Source organism: Aplysia californica, unplaced genomic scaffold (genome assembly GCF_000002075.1).
Source record: "Aplysia californica isolate F4 #8 unplaced genomic scaffold, AplCal3.0 scaffold00174, whole genome shotgun sequence".
In the NCBI taxonomy this organism is placed as follows: domain Eukaryota; kingdom Metazoa; phylum Mollusca; class Gastropoda; order Aplysiida; family Aplysiidae; genus Aplysia; species Aplysia californica.
Window position 1 is genome coordinate 174,326 of NW_004797444.1, and position 4,495 is coordinate 178,820.

The window sequence follows — 4,495 nt, forward strand, 5'->3', positions numbered from 1 at the left end:
GGGCTGTCTTTATCCAGGAGTAGGATTTTGGATTCGGTTCCCAGCTTTTCCAGTCTTGATTTTTATATCGTTTGTAAAGGAACTTCACTGGCGTCTCTGGTGTAGCCATTAGGCGCTTCCCCGTCGCCCTCTGGACACCTGAGTTTGATTCCCGAGTGGGGAGACAATTTGTTTTGAGTACCTCGATCTTTCTTATTGGATGTTGTATCCCTGTCAAAACGAATTGGCCCTCGCAGGCAGGGTCGGAAGCCCGCCCCCTAAACTCTCTCAGTGTCGATTAGGGCGTAAAAGCGCTTACATTTTTAAAAAATGTCCCTGCTTTTCCAGTCCTGATTTTGTGTCCTTTGAAATGGTGCTGTCCTGCCTTCTAGTTTTTCATCTTCAGACCCCCCCCCCCCTGCAAATGTGTATTTTGACTAGAGGAAATGTTTCTGTGGGTATCAGTGCGAGTAATACATGTAGGCTCTAATGGTTTAATTTTGAAGCGATAGGGGGCTGAATGGCAACAACACTGTATGTTAATATTACCAGATGGACTGATATTGTAAACAGTGTATATTAGTTTAACCAAAATGGACTGAGATTGAAAACACGATATATTAGTACATATATTACATGGACCAAAATGAACCGAGATCGTAAATACTGTATATTTGTGTTGCCAAAATGGACTGAGACAGTGGCGTTGCGTGGGTTGCAGACAAGGTGGTGCATAATTGGAAAGTGAGCAAATGGGCAATAAGCTTAGTAGCTACCATTAAGATTTCCACAGAAAGTCAATTAGAATCTCCAGGATATCCCGTAATCTACATTTATCGATATTTACAACTGTTTCTAGAAGAAACCGCATAAAAGCTGCAATAAAGTGAAACTATACTAACAACTCACTATGCTCACAATCAGAGATTTAAAGATTTCTAATTACTTCGTGCAGCACCAGGACTTGCTACACAATAGAGGGAGACAACAGTTTCAATACCCATTCTTCACTGGGTTACCGTAGACTCTACTAGTGTAGTACATAGGTTCACGGAAACTTGGATCAAATTATGAGCTTGCACCAAATTGGTGCTGCGAAAAGCAGTTCCATGCACCTTTCTTCTTGTGCGGGAGGAACGAAGCCTAGATTTCTCTACAGTGACAAAAATAACTTTGGTGCAAAGATTTTGCTTGCTCCCAGCAGACAATACCGCCAGCGGTGCGACGAGCGTGCATAAACCATCCTCGCCGTCTGTCTCTTCACTGGCGCAGCCATCGGGTGACGGATCGCAAGGATGTAGTGATGTTAGGGCTGGATTCTGCTCGGTTAATCGAAGGCTTGCAAAGCAGCGGACGTCTCGCGCTAGAGGCTTGCGAGCAGGCTTGTGATTTGCTTTGACTCCCGCTTGCTACCGGAGGGAAATTCCGGTGAGTTGTGACTCGCGGACAGTCCTGCTGTACTGTGTCGTGACGCCGCAAACCTTCGTTGCTGTGGGCTCAGTACATATTACAAAAGATTATCTGGTTATTTACGTTGAGAGGCTTGCACCAAAAGTGCAAGATCGTTGGTTTTTTTTACATAGTTCGGTTGTAAAAAACAAAAAGCTCTATTCAAATGCACTTAAAAATTAATATTGGATCGGCTATTCTTACGATGTTAAGGCCTGTTTATTTTTAATGTGCACGAGCCAAGCGCTTCATCGTCGCACGCAAAAGACCTCAGTTCGATTCCCGTATGGGGGGAATTTTTTACTGAGAACTTCCGTCTTTCTGCTGGGGCGTTGTTCCCTCTCAGCCCAGGTTGGCCCTGACATTGGGTTGAAGTAGGCCTAGCCCGTCTCCTAAATGTTCTGTATTATGTCAGTGTGAGTGTAACAAATTTACAAGATAGGTTACATACATACGATACAAAAGCCAATCACAACAACCCCCTGGAGTATTCCTTTCTAGGGCAATCTAAGTCTACTTATTCTTATTACTACCAGAAACCTAGGTCTCTGTTACTACAATACCACGCTCTTTCGAGACCGCACAAGTCAGCAAGTCATGTTTCGAGCTTGTCCTGGGACAATTCACTATGCCTAGCGCAAATCAGCACTGTGTGAATCGTGGGACTTGTTGCTGCGGACGGGATTTGAGACTTGCGGCTGTTCGCTGCTTTGCAAAGCCTTCGATTAATCGAGTAGACTACAGAGCTACGCCGCGCAGTGACACTGTGGGCGGGATCTCTCACTGTCCCCCTCTCTCTTTTTCTGACGTAAGTGGCTTCGCGGATTGCAAGCAGGCTGGGGATGATGAGGGGGCCTGACACGAGTGGCTTCGCGGATTGCTAGTTGCTGTGGACTTGAAGTTTAGACTAGACCAAGGAGGTTACAGTTTGCGCTAGACTCAACTTACCATGCTGGTGATTTGATTTGATGATTTGACCTAGTGATTTGAGGCTTGTGACTTGAACTAGGGGCTTGCAAGCACGAGCGATTTTGCTACCGGGGTACAGCCCTAAGTAATGTAGATCTAGAGCACTAGGGGGTGGGGGGGGTGAAAGCCAGGGTTAGGTGGAGCGCTTACACCAATTGCACCAATGGCGCCCCGCCACTGGACTGAGATCGTAAATACTGTATATTAGTGTTGCCAAAATGGACTGAGATGGTAAACACTATTATATTGTTAGTTTTACCAGATGGACCAAGTTGGATACCTGTGGCAAACTGGACTGATTTTGAGAAAAGTCTAACAGATCTTTTTAAAATTTTTCAAAATGTTTGTAGTATTTTTAAATGTTCCATTTTCCTAACATTTATTTACCATTCTTTATTAGAAACCTATTGTTATTATTATCATTACTTTTTGCACCGTGGGGGGGGGGGGGGGGGGGGGTAATTAAATTTCAAAACCTCACTTTAACGTGCTTTCGCTATAAAAAAAGGGGGGGGGGGGAGTTTGAACTTTGAACAGACCATATTCGTCAGTGCTGATATAATATAGGCCTAATGCAACAAATAAATGTCGTATCCGTATGTTTCCACTTTCTTTATAATAAGCCACATACCGCAACTTTTATCTTACATTACAAACAAAAACATTTGAACCCCCCCCCCCCCCTAACTCTACATTATGCTTCAGAAGGAAGGCTTGCTTTAAGTGGCCGCATTTTTCTTGCACAGCTGGTTACTGTTTGTGCCTTAATGTTATTCATTCTGCTGTTTTTACTGACCAAATGTGGCCGCACCACCATTTTGTCGGCTGGCTGTAAACTAGGAGCTTCTTCTCGTCTCTCTATTTGCGATGTTGAAAGCTGAGGCGGCCGTATTCTGCTCTTGTGACCAATCTACGTGGGTAAGGTTAACTGTGTTTAAAGCGGTGCCCACGAAGCGCATACATTAATATTATTGTATTTATTTGACGATGGGTTAACTGCCCGGGGGGCAAGTAGATCTTACCGCCAGTGTTGCATAATCCGACGTTGTGCAGGGCATCTTGACACGGTCACTGTGACATTGTTTGTCTATCTGTCTGTCTGTCTGTCTGTCTGTCTCTCTTGACATTGTTGTGTATCTATCTAGACATTGTCATGTATCTATCTACCTACCCATCTGTCTATCTGTCTTCACTGTGATATCGCTGTCTGTCTGTCTGCCTGTCTGTCTGTCTGTCTCTCTTGACATTGTTGTGTATCTATCTAGACATTGTCATGTATCTATCTATCCATCTGTCTATCTGTCTTCACTGTGATATTGTTGTCTGTCTGTCTGTCTGTCTGTCTGTCTGTCTGTCTGTCTGTCTGTCTGTCTGTCTGTCTGTCTGTCTGTCTGTCTGTCTGTCTGTCTTGCCATTGTTGTATTTTCCTATCCATCTATGTAGACATTATCATATCATGTATATATCTATTTATCTATCTATCTATCTATCCATCTGTCTATCTGTCCACCCACTCGCCCGTCTATCTATCTATTTATCTATTTATCTTGGACGCTGTGTAACCAGACGTTGTATATATTATGCCTGTCATTTTCTTTTCTTATTGCTTTCTTTCTCCTTTGTATGAGCACGTATCCTTCTCTGTCAATTTATTGTTCTCACTGTTTTTGACTCCTTGTCTCCCCCCCCCCACGTGCACACACACACTTACTCACGAGCAGACTAGTAATTGCTATCCTCTCCCCCCCCCCCAACCCCTTCCCCAAACCACCCTACCTCCTGTTTGTATTATAATATTTTTTCATCGTTTCTATCTCTTCATCTTATCCCTGAGACTTAAAGGAAAAAACCCACATGACATTCTGAAGTTGCCTGTCACAGCTTTATGAAAATAGAACCCACACATAGTGAGCGCGTTACTCGCAACATGACGTGCTTAAAAAAAAGAAGTATACTTTTTGTCCTGCTCACGGTGAATTCACGAATAGCAGGAATTGTTTCCCTTGCTCGTCATCTTTCAATGTCACGTGATGATTTATGTTGAGATAGACATAACTGGTGAACGCGCTGTCGTGAAAATGTGTGGGTTTGTGGGGGC

The 4,495-nt window shown here is 43.8% G+C and overlaps 1 protein-coding gene across 1 annotated transcript in view; it reads left to right on the forward strand.

Annotated features, from left to right (window-relative positions):
- LOC101852406 overlaps window positions 1-4,495 on the forward strand; it is a 21,236-nt gene that overhangs the window by 9,476 nt on the left and 7,265 nt on the right. The gene's annotated exons all lie outside the window — the stretch shown is intronic.